Source organism: Brassica napus, chromosome C4 (genome assembly GCF_020379485.1).
Source record: "Brassica napus cultivar Da-Ae chromosome C4, Da-Ae, whole genome shotgun sequence".
NCBI lineage: Eukaryota > Viridiplantae > Streptophyta > Magnoliopsida > Brassicales > Brassicaceae > Brassica > Brassica napus.
The window spans coordinates 47,927,211-47,937,682 of record NC_063447.1 but is presented as its reverse complement, the minus strand read 5'-3'; the positions used below and the strand labels follow the sequence as shown (position 1 = coordinate 47,937,682).

The window sequence follows — 10,472 nt, the reverse complement described above, 5'->3', positions numbered from 1 at the left end:
ATGTATTAAATGAGGCTTGTTACTCATATGGTTTTATGATCATTTGTTGTTTTCATAACATTTTTAAAAACATTATTGATAACAAAATTCTTAATGTGTAACTTTTAATGGTTTTAATAATTTATAATTGTTTTTAATAAAAATCAATGAAAATTGTGAAATTAAAATATCAAGTTCTCAATAATTGTTCAATGCAAATTTTGAAATTAAAATATTTATGTATTTTATATGATATATTTTCTAATGTAAATGATATTATATATATATCAATTAAAGTGGATATCTATTAAATGAGACTTCTTTTTCATATAGTTTTATGATCATTTGTATCTTGCTATAACAAAAAATTTAAATTATTGATCACAAAATTTTCTCTTTATGACTTTTAACATTTTTAGTAATTTATAGTCATTTTTAAAAATTCAAAATATAACATATACAAAATATTTAAATTTTTATTATGTAACTAATATGATTGTTTATTTATTTTAGTAATATAAAATTAAATAAAAAACGATAGAGGATATATAAACTGTTATCAAATCATTATCATTAAAAAATAAAAATTATTATGTGTATTTTTAATTACATTAGGTAATTTTGTATATTTTGTTTAAGGAAAGAATCAAAATATATTTTCTATATTAATAATATATTTACGGTTAGTTTAATAAAAAGTATAGTATATGTTTTGATGGATTAACCTATTTTTTTACAGAAATCTAAGAACTCTAAAAATTAATAAAAATGATATACATGACATAACTTAAATGATAATGTTTCTCAAATAATATATCAGAGATATGCAAGAGATTGGAAATGATATGGTGTTTCGTTCTTAGCTCGGTTTCAAAGTGAAATATAATCTTAACATTTAGATCCCGAAGAAAGAAATAAAAATAGAAAAAGCTACTGACCAAAAAAGTAAACAATCATGGAAAATTGCATCCAATGACACAAAAAAATTATACTCCTTCCGTTTTTAATATAAGTCGTTTTAGAGAAATTTTTATGTTCCAAATTATATGACGGTTTCGGTTTTCTATGTAAAATTTATTAACACTTAATGTTATATGACCAATGATAATATACCTTCTATTTTATTATTGTTTGATTTGTGGTTAAATAAATAATTAATGATGTTTTTGTTTAGAAAATATAAAAAATTAATGATTTATTAATCTATGTGCTCAATTCTAAAACGATTTATAATAAAAAAAACGGAGGGAGTAATTAACTTTTTCTTTTTTGAACAAATTATAATTAACTACGTAACTATAAGGTTCTAGGCGCTAGAGTATAAGACCATCATTAGCGGAAGTACTAGTTAGGTCTCGCTGTCAAAAAAAAAAGAAAACTGTCAAAAAAAAAAAAAAAAAAAAACTAGTTAGGTCTCTCATCAATAAAATAATTCAAAAATAGAGAAAAGCAGGATAGAGAGGAGAAAATCGTTCTTCCCACAGAGACTATGCTAAAATATTGAAGGACTCAGACTTCCACTTGGCAATAAATTGATAGTTCAATTGATTTTTACTTTTTTAAATATACTTACACAGCCAAAATATTATTATTGTTATTTTTAAAGAGATTTGCGTGGTTTTTACCCACGGTGATACCCTAATACATATATTGACTAAAGTGACGAAAACATCATTTCCTATAAGACACAACTCGTACGCGTCTTTGATGTAACTTTATGAAATAAGGAAAGAATATGTGATGCGTGAAGAACATGAAAATATTTGATAAAAGCAAAGGGAAAAATTGATGAGTTAAAGGAAAAAAATTTATAGCGATTCTCTAAGTACGGTTGAGTTAATGTTTATGGGTAAAGTCATAATAGATTTTCGAGAGGTGGAGTATTTTGATCGTTAGTGTCTTGAAAATGGAAACTATGATGAACAGTGACTATTTAAATACTCTCTAATAGTTGATGTTTAGGTTCAATGCCCAAGAATTAAGACATACATTTTTTTATCTAAAAAATAGCATTTAAAATATAAACTAAAACAAATTCAACCAATCATGAAAAAAACTATAAAACACCATTGGCTACACAGTTTTTAATAAAGTTAAAACTAATATAAAATATCAAAACATTAAGTATTTTGAAACATCTAAAACTCTCCAAAACGGAGAGAGTATACTATTCTATTTATTAGGAAAATATAAAATAGAAATAAAATTTTATTGTAAAATATATGAGTTATCTAATTATTATGTACTATTCTATAGCCAAAAGTCATTATTATCTCTATTTTGATAATGATATGAATCAATTTTCTATATTATTTATTTGCTAAATCTATAATAATAAAGGGGAGTTTTCTCTCACCTCCTGCAGCCGCTTCTTTTTTTAGGGGTGGGCATATGTCGCCACGTGTCGGCGCTTAATTGGTTACGTTTTTTTGTTTTTTTTTTCCTTATTCGGTTTGGACTCCGACTAATGTGTTGTTTTTTTTTATTTGTATTGTCGCGGCCCATCTTGAACCCTGCTCTTATGAACTGATCGTGCCCAGGGTTTTCACGTCTCGTCTTCGTCTTTGTCTTCTACCTTCTCATCATCGACCGCGAGACGCAGAGAATCGAGCCTGTTCAGTATCCCTAACGCCTCCGATTTCAATAACTCTGCAACTAAACTCCGCTGAGCGGTAGAGAAGGCGAGAGCCACCACTGGATCTCTCTCTCTCTCTCTCCCGTGCCGGATCTCTCTCTCTCTCTCCCGTGCCTCGCTCTGTCACGTTTACATCTCTCTCTCTCTCTCTCTGTGAGTTTTTATTTCGATTTGAAAGCTGGCTACTGTCACGAACACCGTCAAAGTCCGATTGTTGAGGTTTTGGAAAGCTCATGGGGTAGACATGTCCTCTTCGACCAGAAGGTAATTTCGGCCATCCATGTCCTCTCCTGATACATGAGATGCAGGGGGAGTGCCTAATATAGTTTACAAGGAGATATATAAGAATCTACGAAAGTTTTAGATGCACCACTATGTGGGTTTTAATTTCACTTCTATAAGAAATTTTTTAATTATACTCACTCATTTGTGGATCTTACAGGTCTTCAAAACGAATTGCAGTATACTAGGAAAATCTATGTCACCGGCACGGAAGAGCACACAAAACCACCATGAACGTGCTTACAATAGCTGGGTCAGTACCTTCATATGTCTGGACAATTAAAAACAGACATGTTAGTATAATGCAGATAGATAATTACTCAGTGCAAGCAAAAAAAGTTTGTTCTGTTCATAAATATAGTTAATGGAACAGACATCTTACATTGTTCTAACAGTGGGGTTAAAAAAGTTGTCTTCAATATGCAACTAATCTGATGATTAGAGTTTGCATTGATCTGAAAAATTAATTAATTCAACTGTTGAATGGGTTATTCAGAATCATAGGAAAAGAAGGCATCGAGTGAAAAAGATGAATTTTAATTGAGCAAGAGATTCACATGTTGCGAGAAAAAAGATTTGCTCAATGGAAAGAGAGGTAAGGATGATAATTTCAGACCTAAGTTCAATACCAGAAAGACCTGGCAGCTTACACGTGGAATACACCAACTAAGCTTTGGTATAAGGGGGTATGGTTCTTGCACGCAACCCCTAAATTCTCTCTTCTTTCTTGGATTGCAATCCATGACAGGTTTTCCACAGGAGATCATATAAGGAAGTGGAACTCTGGAGCATCCACCACTTATATCCTTTAGAGACCCTGACCATCTTTATTTTCACTAAGTTTTTGGAGAAGGTATGGGAAAATCTTACTTTAAAGCTTTTTGGTTCAAGTACACAACAGTAGAAACGGATATTAGATATTCTGGTTGAAATTATTGGGATCAAGTCAATAAGTTTATCATTCAGTATGTATTCCAAGCAACAATTCACTTAGTATGACGGAAGAGGAACGTAATGACTTCAATTCCTGCATCTTGTGTAATACAAAACATTGACAAAATGGTCTGGTAAAAAATTTCATCTCTGCTAGGATAAGAGGCAATCAATATGTAGAAGCTATGGAAATTTGGTTTGCTTCAAGGTGACAAATCTGATCTTCAAATAACTTTGGGAAATTTGTTAACTAATCATTTGTCTCAACACACCTTTTCTATTATTTACCCTTTTTGTTCATTTTACCCTTTACTAAATTATAAAATATTATAAATAAATACATTTCTGAACTTTTACAATAAAATAAAAAACAAAACATTAATATTTGATTGGTTAGAATTTATTTTCGAAGAATTAATTTTTTTTTATAAATTTTCTAAAACTAACTCTGCTTAATCTAGAAGTCTCTGATTTCTATAGGAGATGAAAAGACTTCCAACAAAGTCCCATAGAAAATAAAACTCTTATCTATTTTTGTTATACAGGCCTGTAAGAGTGTATTAGACAAGTATTTGGGGGTAAACATTACTTCGCCAACAACAAACATATGAAGGATGTCTCAGGTGGTGTGTACTGCTCAAATGTAATAGGTAGGACAAGAGAGAGCATGTTGCTAACGAAATGGGAAAGGATGAGAAAAGAGAATTATTTAATTAGATCTTTGTTTTGTTCGGCTGTGGATAAGATTCTCCTACTTTTGGATTATAGATATTGAGTGCAGGTTTTGAAATTTTGATAGCGAGTCTGGAGCGAAAGGTTTTGTTTCCTTTACTGAGATCTCTACTTCATCAAAGATATGCATGCAGTCACTGTTTTGTCACACTGAGTTCTCACATGTTGACAATTCATGCTGGTTCAGATGATATGTTTCTGTACAGATATACAAAAAGTGTAAAAGAAACTGAGATCAAATGCCTGGAGCAAGGGCTGTATTGGACTTTGAGTGTCTCGCAACGACTGATTCAATAAGTGGGTTCACCATTTCTGGCTTCTCATCCTGCAAAATTTACAGAAATGCAATAAGAAGAAGAATAGAGGGTTACTTCATTGGAGAGAGGAGAGACCTGAGGAGCTGCATCAAAATTACCATAAGCTCGTCCAAGCTTGATTGGATCCCATGGATCTTTTTCTCCCCATGCAACTAGAACCGGGCACTGCAAATAGTTAAATGACATGGTCATGGTAAAGTAAAAACTTTAAAGGTTTAGTTTTAACTACGGCTAAGGATTAAGATCAGAGTAAAGAACCTTGAACTGTGGGAGTAAATCCTCTGGAAGCGGTCCACCATAGTAACAGATGAATTCAAGGACGACATCAACTGCACCAGGCTCAAGACCTGGCCTTATAATTGCCTCAGTTATTGAGAGCTATTATAGTAGCACTAAATTGCAAAAAATTTCCTTAAGCTCACTTACAAGATATAAAAATCATGGAACTTACAACAGTCATCAAGTACCTGGCTAAGAATGCTTCTTTAGTCACGTTTATCTTACAAAAGTTGTAACCTCAGAAATCCCATTTAGTCATCAGCTTCCAAATCTTTCTTTGTCCATGATCTGAAATATGCTCTGTTAACTTTCCTGCAACAAGCAAACCATCTCCTCCCAAGTACACATGGACATGCTAAAACGTATACTTTCACGCACGGACGCACCAGACTATCCACATTTTTCCATTCTTTAAAAAAGACTACCAATAACTCCAATAGACATGTTTCTTAGAAAATAAAAAAAAACTACACTTCACCTCCAATACAAATGTGATTGTTACATTAGTCATACGAATAATATTATAGCACCAACAAACCATTTTAATTGAAAACTAGAATTAGAATTATAAAATAACTAAGACGAGGTAGCAACTGCTAGAGTCCAAGCCTACGGATTAGCACTTCAAGAGCTCCCTGACCCGTAATGAGCACAAAAAGCAGTATACATGGAAATAAGAGCATTTCTAATTTATATTCCACTTTGTGTTTGAAAATTTTCTGTAATTCCACTTTATAACTCTATAATAAAGTTAAAAATAGAATTACACTACTTTTGTATTCGTTATTATACTTTGTAAAGTATGAAAGTAAAACTCAGGTTATCAATAAATACCAAGAATTTTATCAAAAGAAAACCCAAGAATAATCATGTTTCACACTTTCTCCCAATACAGCTTCCAATATTTTCCATACCTTTTACCAAAAAAGAAGTAACAAAAATCGAGAGTAAGAACACAGAGGACATGTGTAAATAAATATCATATGAGAACAATCATTCAGATTCGAAGACTTACTTTGATTAGCATCGGTCATTGTCTCTATAGGCCTGGCTGGATCAAAGAGAAGAATGGTGAGGAATATGAGAGAAGAATGGTGGGGAATATGACGTCGACGTATGGCAACAAATGGTTCAAATTAAACAACAGTTTTAAATGTGTCTCTTTCAACAGACGCTTATAAAACAAACCAAAGAGTGGAAAATAAATTACGCCATTAAAGAAAGCTGGTACGGTACAAGAAAGAACTTAAGATCTAATGAGCATAACGGAAATGTGGAGTCAAAACACACAACTTCAAACCCAATTGCAAACTAAAAATTGTATACAACAATTGTGTGAACATCGTTTTTGACAGTTCGTGGCAGATATATGCTCAGAATAATCTTTCAAAGCATACGAGAATGATGCTTTAAAATTTTTGACTTTTAGGAAGAGTCAAAATTTGTATTTTTACATTTAAGATGCCAGATGCGAGTGTCAAAAGAATAGAGAATAAATAATGCAAAAAACAGCTAACCAACTACATGTCATACAAAAATATTTTTTAATGATTCAAGAAGTAAATATGGAAGAAGTAAACTTTTGGAAGGTCAACAGGGTGAGAGGCCAATAGGAGTGTAAGTATCAGTGCGAGGAGATAAATACTACTAAACCAAAAAAAAATCTCTGATAAAAAATACAGTACCTCAGTCTTCGCATCTATTCCAGCAACAATTCACACGGTACCGTAAACATGTCAAAAACATGAGATAAATACTACTAAACCAAAAAAAATCTCACCGCCATTCTAGAGCCACAAAATCAAAGTTTAAAAATACCATTATCAACAAAAAAAACAAATTCAAACACATATCACTTATTGTGATATACAATCAACTATGTCTAGAGGGATCTAGCCGAGGAAGGATTTTTCTTCGACCTAAAAAACTTCAAAACAAAGTACTACCGTCACTAACCACTCTCGCTATCAAATTGATCGAAAAAGCAATTTTGAACTCTAATGAGAATAAAACATACGAACCCGGCGCGTAGCACCGGAATACTACTAGTATAATATAATATAGGGATTATAATATAACATGTTAATTATGCATAACATGTTAACTACAAGGTTAGCATGAGAGAGAGACTCTTATCCCACTTCATGTCTAATTGACATGTTTCCCATGTCTAAATGACATGTTTCCCCATAAAAAATTTACATGGCTACTTTATTTTATTTTTTACCAAAGATTTTATTTATTTATATTTTTTTTTGAAAAGAAGATTTTCTTTATTTTTCATCTCATTATTTGTATATCACAAATTAATCCAGTAATCAACCCAATTATAGAAAGTATTTTTTGTCCAAACCATTACAAAACAAATCTGTGTTCTATTGGAACTTCCAATTGGCATTTTTTTTACAATAATTGGCAGTTTTTCTAGTGTAATTATTTAGGGAAATAATATTTTTAAAATATTCCAAATCATTTTAAACGCCCGTGTTTTCGGGGGCCGCTTGTAGAAAATCGTTTTGATACTTCAAAAATATAATATTGTTGTAAAAAAATGGAGAAACTTTTCCCTTTATATAGGGATTACAAGGAAAAATAAATGGAAAGAGTACAAAACCTAATCCAAAAGGAAATAAGAAAACTACTAAAGATAACAAAAAGGAAAACATCCTAATCCTAAGTCGGCAAAGACTAGCCGACTCTCTCTCACTTGGTCGCGGCCGCGGCTGGGCCTGGTCGTGGCTGATGGGCCTTTGTTGGGGTCAAAAACGGTTACGACGAAGTTAACGTCCAAATGCCCGAAGAAGAAAAGCGTAGAAAACTTCTTCGACAAATACTTTTTCGAAATAGATTCTTCTTTACGAAAAGCTTTGCGGAAGAAACGCGAATCATCGGACAAGAGCTCGAGAAGGATCGTTACGCAGCGACCAAACACGTGCTCCGCTCGGTCGCTACGTAGCAACCGAGTTTGAGCCAAAGCTCAGTCGCTACGTAGCGACCAAACGTCCATTCCGCTCGGTCGCTACGTAGCGACAAAGCTTTTCCGAAACGTGGATACGACATCAGTCCATGCATTCTCGTCTACCCTTCGATGCTATCTCCCGAATACCGTAGCGAACCCATCTCACATTCCCCGCCATTTCTAAGTTATCAATCAAACTTTACCGTAAAAACCGCGGAAAGTTCATTTGTTATCGAAAGAAGCCGTAATAAACGCTTCGAGTCGAAAGACGGCCCAAAGGGACCTAAGACACGACTCGAGGCCCAACTTACGATTTCTTGACCAACAGCCCGTAAACCGCATGTCGGTTTACGCTTGGTTCGCAAGGGAAGAAAAATGTCAAGTTTCCGCGGATAAATACGAAATTTTGAAGATAATTACGCAGATCGAAAAAAATGGAATATCTCCATTTTTATGCTATGGCGGCTTAAGGGCAGAAGAGGAAAGGCGTAAACCGACCTTGGAACCAGTATATAAGGGGTCCTAGGTGAGAGGCATGTGGAGGAACTTTTTAGAGAGAAAACTTAGCACTTAGAGCAATTAGGCAACTTTCCGTTTTTGTTATTTCGAGCTGCGACTCAATTAGGTTTAGCCGTCTTAGGGTTGCTAGAACTAGGAATCTCGCCGACAGCTCTCGAGCCCAGGCTTATACCTTGTTGTATACGCTCATAGGCAAATTCGGAATAAGACTTCTCTTTGCTCTTTTCTTACGATTTTTACACTTCTTCGTTGTCATTATTGTGTTCTGATTTGCTTGACGTGTGGTATTAGCAGATATCCGAGACCTCTGGGAAATTAGGGTTTTCCTAGTTTCCTTATTTAAACGGAAATCGACAGTGCGAATTTCGGTTCCCACAGTTTGGCGCTAGAAGGAGGGGATACGGATCAATCTAACTCTCAACCACATCACGCTCAACCAGACATGTCAACTGACGACACGGATAACGTGCAGCCTCCTCTTAACGGAGGCAGCGGCACTGATCTCCATACTCCCGCAGCGGACGTATCCGCGGCCAACACACTAGTCAACGCCGCGGCGCTCGAGGAGTTTAAAAAGATGTTCGCCACCTACGAAAAAAGGTCGGAAGAACAAGATAAGCTCGTGAGCACCTTGACCAAACAAGTTGAAACTTTATCGGCAAGGACTCGAGCAATTCGCCCCCGTGGAACCACTAAAGTGCGCGGAAAAAGCCTCGACTTTGCAACCCCACTCAACAGGCCTGGAGCCGCCCAGGAACGACCTTCGGGTCAAAACCCTAGCGAGAAATCTCCCGTCGAAAAGGGAAACACCGAAAGCCCTCCGCCTCCCGCGAAGGTTTCGGAGGACAACGGAGTCGAGCAAGTCGACCTGGATCCTAGCGATGTCTCCAACAATACAGATGAGGACGCCGACAGACATCCAGGAAGGACCAGAAGCCGATTCACTCGGAAAAGCTCTCCATTCGACAAACCAATGACAGAAGAGAAGGAAATCCTTTATTGGAACGAACAGGAAGAGCTGGCTGAAAAACAAACCGAGCTCACTCACAGTTAACCCCGACAAGCGCGGAAGCCTGCTGACGAGACGTCGGATATACGCGATCTTCGCGACTATATCACCAAGACTGCAGCAGAAGTAAGAGCCGTAAAATCTCAAATCCATCACGCTACGAGAGCGGCCCCTGAGATCGACAGACTGCTGGAAGGGGCTCAGAAGACCCCTTTCACCGCTCGCATCTCAGATACGAGGGTATCCGATCCAGGAAAAATCAAAGTACCGAAGTATGATGGTACGACCGATCCGAGAGCGCACCTTCAGGCTTTCCACATCACGACGGGAAGAGCGAGGCTGAAGGACGGCGAGAGAGACGCCGGATACTGCCGCATGTTCGTCGAGAATCTAGAAGGAGCAGCCCTCGAATGGTTCGCGCGCCTTAAACGAAACTCTATTGGGAGTTTCCGACAGCTCGCATCGGAATTTCTCAAGCAATACTCTATGTTCATAGATAGAGAAACTTCCGATGTCGATCTCTGGAGTCTGTCCCAGAGGGAAGTCTGTCCCAGAGGGAAGATCATCAGCCGGTTCAAGTTGGTAATGTCCAGGGACAGCGGGATAAGCGACAAGGTGGCCATCGATGCGCTCAGAAAGGCGCTCTGGTAAAGTCAAAATTCAGAAAATGGATATCCTTCGAAAAACCGCAGACGATCCAATACGCCCTCCACAAGGCGACGGACTACATCATGATCGAGGAAGAAACGAAAATCTTATCGCAGAAGTATAAGTCGGCGAGATCGTCCTCGAAAGATGTAGACCCGAAAACAAGGAAGAAGAACCCTC

General features: G+C 36.0%; 1 long non-coding RNA gene across 4 annotated transcripts; it reads left to right on the top strand.

Moving 5' to 3' along the window:
* The first annotated feature begins 2,487 nt into the window (after window positions 1-2,487).
* Window positions 2,488-5,988, top strand: LOC106429394. 4 transcript variants are annotated; one of them, XR_001285789.3, is made up of 5 exons: window positions 2,489-2,878; window positions 3,057-3,149; window positions 3,393-3,491; window positions 3,645-3,749; window positions 4,375-5,988. It is a non-coding gene; the product is annotated as an uncharacterized LOC106429394 (long non-coding RNA). The 4 variants fall into 4 exon arrangements; XR_001285787.3 differs by having other exon boundaries at window positions 3,393-3,582; window positions 3,656-3,749; XR_001285786.3 differs by having other exon boundaries at window positions 2,488-2,878; window positions 3,393-3,749.
* The last annotated feature ends 4,484 nt before the right edge of the window (window positions 5,989-10,472 follow it).